Consider the following 9,291-nt stretch of genomic DNA (forward strand, 5'->3'; position numbering starts at 1 on the left):
GCACCCTGTAAATGGCACATATTGGGTGTGTGTATGTTAAATTTATTCATAGTTACCTGGGGAAAAGGAATGTTGGAATCAGACAAAAGGATTTAAATTGACCCATACACTTAAAGGTTGGAGTGGATGCCTACCTGGCCTACTTAATTCCCCATGTCCCTGATCTTAACCAGCTATCTGTATTAGGCTCATCCCATGGGAAAAAACAAAAGGGTGACTGAAGGCGATCGTCTCATGTGGATGTTTTTCCCAACATTTGGAGCCGCATGAAGGGCGGTTGAAATTCAAGAATGAGCAGCCACCCTAGATGAACTAGTAAATGATACGAACCTGGTGCTTGGGGAAGTCCAATCCCAAGTCTGGGCAATAAATACAGAAATGGCCACCATGCAACTTACAGTCCTCCAAAAATGCATGGCCCTTGATTTTATTTTGACAGAGAAAGGGCTTTAATTGGTTCTGAATGTTACACATACATCCTGGATGAATCAGCTAATATCTCGGATTTGGTGGTCCATATTAAAAAGTGTAGAGAGAAGATCCAGGAGACTAGAGATAAATATAAAAAAGGAGGTGATTGGACATGGGGAGATTGGAATTTCGGAGGTTGGGTGCCATGGTTAATGCACTCTGCTATATCTGGCTGAATGATTCTAGTGGGCTTATTGATTGGATCAGCCATCCTACGATGTTTTATCATGAGATCCATTTGCTCAGCTATTGGAGCGAAGCAGGTGGTATTAAAAAAATCCCATGGCAGATGAACAACGACAAATTCAACTCGTACAATTTGAGGAAACAAAAGGTGAACAATAATGCAGTTTAATCAGAAATACATGATAACGAGAAAAAAGGAGGAATTGTGAAAAATGGTTGAATATGATTAAACTCGCACCATTCTGTGAAAAATGATGGAATGCAAAGTATGTAGATAAGAGCTTGAGAGTAGACAGTACTAGCCAGTGGGCCCCTTCTTATCTCAAGCCCCAAGGATGCAAGGAACTGGTTCAGGTTGGTACAGTGACCTAAGGTAGTCTATAGCTAGTACTGCGATTGCCTAATAGAGACATGAACAGGCAATGTATGGATTGATGGAAGGGAGAAGGAGAATGTTGTAATATATTGGGATTCTGAATGGAAGAAGGTAAATGAAGGTGGGGTGATGTTGAGCGCGGGACTGTAGAAAAGAGTGATGATTCTGAACTTCCGGTATGTCTCCAGACCAGGGACACCCGACTCTGCAGACTCGAAATAAAGATGAACCTGTTCTTCAAAACTTTGTCTCCAGAGAAAGGATTGTGAACACTTTATATTTCACGGTGGGGAATGGATGGTGAACAGTGGAGTACTGTGGGAAACAGTGTGGAAAAGTGGGGAACAGTTGGAAAACAGATGAGCTTCTGATGGTCAACAATGGGGAACCATGGGGTACGTTGGGGAACAGTGCAGAACATTGTTCCCCACAGTTCTCCTTTCCACATTATACCCCCTGCTCCCCATTATTCCCCTCTGATCCCAATTGTTCTAGTGTTCCCCCCGGTTCCACACTGTTCTCTAGCTGTCCCCCCGGTTCCATACTGTTCCCCACGGTTCCCAAATTTTCCCCACTGTTATGCATTATTCCCACTGTTCCCCACTTTTGCCCTCTGTTCCCCATTTAACCCACTGTTCCCCATCAACTGTTCCACACTGTTGCCCATTTTTCCCAATGTTCTCCACTGTTCCCCATATATACCTCTGTTCCCCAGTGGTTCACACCTGTTCCTGACTATTCCCCACAGTTCCCCACTTTTCCCCTCTGTTCTCCACTGTGCCCCTCTGTTCACCAGCTGTTCCCCATCTGGCGGAAGAATGAGGAGCAGTGGGGAACAGAGAGGCACAGTGGATAACAGGTGACGAACAGTGGAAAACAAGCGAGTAACAGTGGACAAATGTTGGTAACAGATGGGGAACAGCTGGGAACAGAGGGAAAAAGTCGGGAACAGTGGGGAATAGTGGTGGAACAGTGGGGAACAGTGGGATAAATGTGGAATGGGGACAGCTGGAGAATAGAGGGGAACAGGGTGGAACAGATGCAGAATATTGGGGAAAAATAGTGAACAGTGTGGAGCAGGGGGTTCAAATGGAGAACACTATGGAACAGTGGGGAACAGTGAAGAACTAAGGGGAAGAATGAGGAACAGAGTGGCACAGTGGGGAGCAGTGTAGAACAGGGGGGAAGATTGGGGAAAATGGGCAACAGGGCAGAAACATAGAAACATAGAAGATAGGAGCAAGAGTAGGTCATTCGGCCCTTCGAGCCTTCTCCACCATTCAATGAGATCATGGCTGATCTTAAAGTTCAGTACCCCGTCCCCGCCTTCTCTCGTAACCCCTAATTCCCTTATACTGAAGAAATATATCTAATTCCCTCTTAAATATATTCAATGAACCTGCCTCTACTGCTCTGTGTGGCAATGAATTCCACAGATTCACCACGCTCTGGGTAAAGAAATTCCTCCTCATCTCGGTTCTAAATGGTTTGCTTATTATCCTCGAACCATGGCCCCGGGTTCTGGACACCCCCACCATTGGAAACATCCCTTCCGCATCCATTCTGTCCAGTCCTGCCAGAATTTTATATGTCTCTATGAGATCCCCTCTCAATCTTCTAAACTCTAGCGAGTACAATCCCAAATTGTGCAATCTTTCCTCAGAAGTTATTCCTGTCATTCCAGGTATCAGCCTGGTGAATCGCCTTTGCACTCCCTCCATTGCAAGAACATCCTTCTTCAGATAAGGCGACCAAACCTGCACACAATACTCCAGGTGTGCTCTCACCAGGGCTCTGTACAACTGCAGTAAGGTATCCTTATTCCTATACTCAAATCCTCTTGATATGAAGGCCAACATACCATTTTCTTTTTTAACCGCCTGCTGTACCTGCATGCTCGCCTTCAGTGACTGGTGCACAAGAACCCCTAGATCTCTCTGCACTTCCCCATCTCCCAATCTATTGCCATTCAAATAGTAATCTGCCCTCCGGTTTGTATTACCAAAGTGGATAAGCTCACATTTATCCACATTGTAGTGCATTTGTCATGTATCTACCCAGTCCCCCAATTTATCCAAATCACACTAGAGCTTCCTGACCCCCTCTTCAGTGCACACAACCCCTCCTAGCTTAGTGTCGTCTGCAAATTTGGAGAAATTACATCCAATCCCCTCATCTAAATCATTAATGTAAATTGTGAACAGCTGGGGTCCCAGTACAGATCCCTGTGGCACCCCACTGGTCACCGCCTGCCACTCAGAAAATGAGCTGTTTATCCCAACTCTCTGTCTTCTATCTGCCAGCCAGTTCTCAATCCACATCAATACCTTGCCCCCAATCCCATGAGCCTTGATTTTGCATGCCAGTCATTTATGTGGAACCTTATCAAGGCCTTTTGGAAATCCAGGTACACCACATCCACTGGCTCTCCCCCATCTATTTTACCTGTCACCATCTCAAAGAATTCCAATAGATTTGTCAAGCACGATTTACCTTTTGTAAATCCATGTTGACTCCGTCCGATCCCTTCTCTGCTAGTCATATGCTCCGCTATTACATCCTTAATAATGGATTCCATCATTCTGCCCACTACTGATGTAAGGCTCACCAGCCTATAATTCCCCACTTTTTCTCTACCCGCCTTTTTAAATAGTAGCGTAACATTAGCTACCCTCCAATCCATGGGAACTGATCCTGAGTCTATCGAGTTCTGGAAAATTATTTTTAAAGCATCTGAATGTCCACTTCTTTAAGTACCCTAGGATGTAGATTATCAGGCCCTTGGGATTTATCGGCCTTCAATCCCTTCAATTTTCCCAAGACCATGTCCTTAGAGATACTGATTTCTTTCAGTTCCTCCCTTGCATTAGTGTCTATGTTTCCCAACATCCTTGCGAGGTTATTGTATCCTCTCTTGTTAAAACAGATCTAAAGTAAGAATTTAATTGGTCTGCCATTTCCTTATTCCCCATTATATATTCCCCTGGTTCTGCCTGCAAGGGACCTACTCTGGATTTCACCAATCTTTTCCTCTTGACATATCTATAAAAGCTTTTGCAGTTGGTTTTTATGTTTGCCGCAAGCTTACTTTCATAATTTATTTTTGCCCTCTTGATTAATCCCTTTCTCCTCCTTTGCTGCATCTTGAACTGTTCCCAGTCTTCGGATTTGGTACTTTTTTTGGCCAATTGATATGTTCTCCCTTTGGACCCAATGCTGTCTCTAATTTCCTTTGTTATCAACGGTTGAGTCACCTTTCTTGGTTTACTTTTATGTCAAATCGGTATAAATGATTTCTGCAATTCTTCCATTAGATCTTTGAATGCTTTCCATTGTCTATCCACCGTCACCCCCCCCCCCCCCCACCCACCATAAACCACCCAATCAATCTTACTCAACTCCCGTCTCATACCATCATAATTCACTTTATTGAAATTCAGGACTTTAGTCTCGGTGATAATTTCTTCACTCTCCATGTCGAGTGAGAATTCGATCATGGTGTGATCGCTCCTACCCAAAGGGCCGCGTACAACAAGATTGCTGATTAGGCCATTTTCATTGCATAATACCCAGTCTAAAATGGCCTGCTCCCGAGTTGGTTCCTCGACATATTGGTCTAGATAACCGTCCCGTAAACATTCAAGGAATTCCTCCTCCTCAGTATTTTTACTAATTTGACTAGTCCAATCGATATGTAAATTAAAGTCTCCCATAATGACAGCTGTTCCCTTATTGCATGTTTCTCTAATTTCCCTTATTATCACCTCTACATTACTATTTGGAGGCCGATATACCACCCCCACTAACATTTTTCACCCCTTGCTATTCCTCAGTTCTACCCATATAAATTCCGTATCTTCCGAGTTAATATCCTTCCTGTCAATTGTGTCGGTTCCTTCTCTCACCATCAAAGCTACCCCACCCCCTTTTCTTTCTTGTCTACCCCTCCAAAATATTGTATACCCCGGGATGTTAAGCTCCCAGTCTTGCCCACCTTGCAGCCATGTTTTGTAATCCCAATCAAATCGTATTTGTTTGTCTCAATTTCCACACCCAATTCATCTACCTTGTTCCGAATGCTTCTTGCATTAAGATATAAAGCCTTCAGATTTGCTTTTTTCACCCTCCTTGCTCTTTCTGATTTTTCCTTACACTGCCTAACCCAACTTTTCCTATTTTATCTTTCCTGTCCTTTGCTTATCATACAGGTTCCCATCCCAGTGCCAAAGTAGTTTAAACCGCATCCGACGGCTGCACCAAACCTAACTGCCAATATATTGACCCCTTTTGGGTTTAGGTGTAACCCATCCTTTTTGTAAAGGTCATGCCTTCCCCAAAAGAGACCCCAATGGTCCAAGAAGCCAAAACCCTATCTTTTACACCAGCCCCTCAGCCACACATTCATTTGGCTTAACCTTCCATTTTTGTCCTCACTTGCACTTGGCAGAACAGATGCAGAACAGTGGGGGAAAGTAGGGAACAGTGTGGAACAGGGGGGACAGCTGTAGAACTGTGGGGACAGATGGGGAACAGAGTGAACCCATGGGGAACAGTGGGTAATTCCTGGGAGCAGTTGGGAACAGATGGTGAACACTGGAGAACTGTGCGAAACAGTGTGGAAAAATGGAGCATAGATTGGAAAGAAGAGCATCTGATGGGCAACAATGGGGAACCATGGGGTATTGTTGGTAACAGTTGGGATCTGTGGGGAACAGTGGGGAAGAGATGTGGAACAGAAGGGAAAAGTGGGAGAAATGGAGAACAGTAGGGAACAGAGGGTAACAGTGGGGAACAGTTCGGGAACAGCTGGAGAAAAGTGGGGAACAGTGAAGAACTGTGGGGAACGGAGGGGAACACAGGGTAACGGGGAGAGCAATGGGGAACAAAAGGCGAACATTGGAGAAAGTGTGCAACATTGTTCAAAAGTGTGTGATAGGTGGGGAACAGTTGGGGAACAATGGTGTATTGAGGGCAACAGTGGGAAAAATTGATAAATGGATGGAAGAGATGGGGTAAAGTGAGGATCACTGAGGAACAGTGGAGAAATGGGGTGAATAGTGGGGAGCAGTGGGGAACAGATAGCGAACTGTGGAGAATGGGGGAACAGTAGGGAAAATATTGGGAAATTAGTGGAACAGTGGGGAACCATGGGGAAAAGTGGGGAACTGGTGGGAAATAGCTGAGGAACAATGGGAAACTGATGGGAAACAGTGGGGAACCGTGGGAGACAGCTTTAACGATGATGTATGGCGCACTGAGACAGAAACTGTGACACCGAATTCAGATCAATGAGAAGGTTTATCAGTGATGAAGGATAAACTGTGTCAGATACTTTGAAAACCAGGTTCACAGTGGGGAGGAGGTTTATTGGTGATGTATGGTAGACTGAGACGGATACTGTGAAACTGGGTTCACATTAGTGAGATGGTTTAACGTTGAGGTTCAATGAACTGTGACAGGTACTGTGACACCAGTTTCACAGTGTGGATGAGGTTTAAACGTGACACGAGATATATTGTTGCAGATACAGTGACACAGAGTTAACAGTGGGGAGAAATTCTCATGGTGATTTTCTGGAGACTGAGGGAAATATTATTTCACCAGGTTCACAGTATGAAGAAGGTTTAACAGTGATGTATGTTTGACTGAGGTAGATAATGTGACACCATTTTCATAGTGGGAAGAAGGTTTAATGCTGATATTTGGTAGACTGAGGCTTATACTGTGACACCGGGTACACAGTGGGGAGAGGATTTCACGGTGTTTTACAGGAGTCTGAGGTAGATACTGTTACACCGGATTCATAGTGGGGAGGTTCATCAGTGACACATGATAAACTGTCAGATACTGTGACACCAGGTTCACAGTGGGAAGGAGGTTTAACGGTTTTATACGATACACTGTTGCAGATACAGTGATACCGGTTTTACAGTAGTGAGAAGGTTTAATTGTGACATACGATAAACTGTAGCAGGTTCTGTGACACCAGGTGCACAGTGGGGATTAGGTTTAACATTGATTTAATGTAGACTGAGACCGATTACTGTGACACCGGGTTCACAACATTGAGAAAGGTAATGTACGATAAACTGTGTCAGATACTGTGAAAACCTGGTTCACAGTGGGGAGAAGGTTTATCAGTGATACAAAATAAACTCTGGCATGTACTTTTATACCGGGTTCACAGTGGGTAGAAGGTTTAACAGTGATGTACGGTAGACTGAAACGGATACTGTGAAACTGGGTTCACATTAGTGAGATGGTTTAACATTGAGGTTCAACGAACTGTGGTAGGTACTGTGACACCAGGTTCACAGTGTGGACGAGGTTTAAACGTGAAACGCGATACATTGTTGCAGATACAGTGACACAGAGTTAACAGTGGGGAGACATTTTAATGGTGATGTTCGGTAGACTGAGGCATATACTGTGACTCCGGGTACACAGTGGGTAGAAGGTTCAACGGTGATTTACGGGAGTCTGAGACAGATACCGTGACACCGGGTTCACAATGGGAAAAAGTTTATAGGGTGATGAAAAATAAGCTGTGGCAGATAAACTGACACCAGGTTCACAGTGGTGAGTGGTTTAATGGTGATGACGGAAGACAGAGGCAGATACTGTGACACCAAATTGACAATGAGGAGAACGCTTTTCTGTGATGTACAATAAAGTGTGTAAGATACTGTGACCCCAGGGTCACAGTTGGGAGAAGGTTTAACTATGGTGTATGGTAGACTGAGGCAGATTCTGTGACACTAGGTATACAGGGGGTGGAGGATAAACAATGATGTACAGAAAACTGTGGCACATAAAGTGACACTGATTTCACTGTTGGGAGAATGTTTAATGTTGGGATACAATAGACAGAGGCAGATACGCTGACACCAGCTTCACAGCGGGGAGATTGTTCAATGGTGATGTACGATAGACTGAGATAGATACTAAGACAATGGGGGTTCACAGTAGGAAAAAGGTTTAACAATAATGTACTATAACCTATGTCAGATACTGTGACAGCAGGTTCACATTGGGGAGAATGTTTAATGTGCTGTACGGTAGACTTTGGCAGATATTGTGACACTGAGGTCACAGTAGTGAAAAGGTATTTTAACGGTGATGTACGCTAGACTAGGGCAGTACTGTGACACCAGGTTGACAGTGGGGAGAAGGTTTAACGGTTATGTACAGTAGATGTTGGCAGATACAATAACACTGGCCTTACAGTGGGAAGAAGGTTTACTGGTGATGTAAGGGAAACTGAGGCAGATTCTGTAACACCGGGTTCACAATGGGGTGAATGTATAACAGTGGTGTACAAAAAACTGGGGCAGACAAAGTGACACTGGTTTCACAGTTGGAAGAATGTTTGATGGTGATGTATATTAGACGTATGCAGATACTCAGACACCAGCTTCAAAGTGGGGAGCAAGTTTAACAGTGATGTACGGTTGACTGAGGCAGATACTGTGAAACCAGATTCACAGGGGGAGAAGCTTAAACGATGATGAATGGTAGACTGAGTCTGATACTGTGATACAAGGTTCACAGGATGAAAAGGTTTAACAGTAATGTACGATAAACTGTGTCAGATACTGTGACACCAGGTTCACAGTGGGGAGAAGGTTTAATGGCAATGTATGGTCATTTGAGATAAATACCATGACACCAGGCCCACAGTGGGGATGAGGTTTAACTGTGATGTACGGTAGACTGAGGCAGATACTGTGACACCATGTTCATAGTGGGGAGAATGTTTAATGGGTGTACAACAAACTGTGGCAGATGCTGTAACACCAGGCTCACAGTGGGTAGAAGGTTTACTGGTGATGTAAGGTAGACTTTGGCAGATACTGTGACACCAAGTTCACAGTAGTGGAAAGCTTTAACAGTGATGTACTATAAACTGTGGAAGATACATTGACACCAGTTTCACAGTTTGGAGAATGTTTTACAATGAAGTACAGTAGACTGAGGCAGAAACAATGACACCAGGTTCACAGTGGGGAGAAGGTTTACTGGTGGTGTCAGGGAAACTGACGCAGATAGTGTGACACTGGGTTGACAGTGGGGAGAATGTTTAACAGTGCTGTACAGTAAACTATGACAGACAAAGTGACACTGGTTTCACTGTTAAGAAAATGTCTAATGGTGGGATATGATAGACGTAGGCAGATACTCTGACAGTGGGTAGATTTTTTAATGGTGATGTACGGTAGACTGAGACAGATACTTTGACATCAGGCTCATATTGGGGA

The 9,291-nt window shown here is 44.2% G+C and overlaps 1 long non-coding RNA gene across 1 annotated transcript in view; it reads right to left on the reverse strand.

Moving 5' to 3' along the window:
* LOC138759068 (uncharacterized) overlaps nucleotides 1-9,291 on the reverse strand; it is a 217,247-nt gene that overhangs the window by 193,055 nt on the left and 14,901 nt on the right. The window lies entirely within an intron of this gene.

Source organism: Narcine bancroftii, chromosome 3, assembly GCF_036971445.1.
Source record: "Narcine bancroftii isolate sNarBan1 chromosome 3, sNarBan1.hap1, whole genome shotgun sequence".
In the NCBI taxonomy this organism is placed as follows: Eukaryota; Metazoa; Chordata; class Chondrichthyes; order Torpediniformes; family Narcinidae; genus Narcine; species Narcine bancroftii.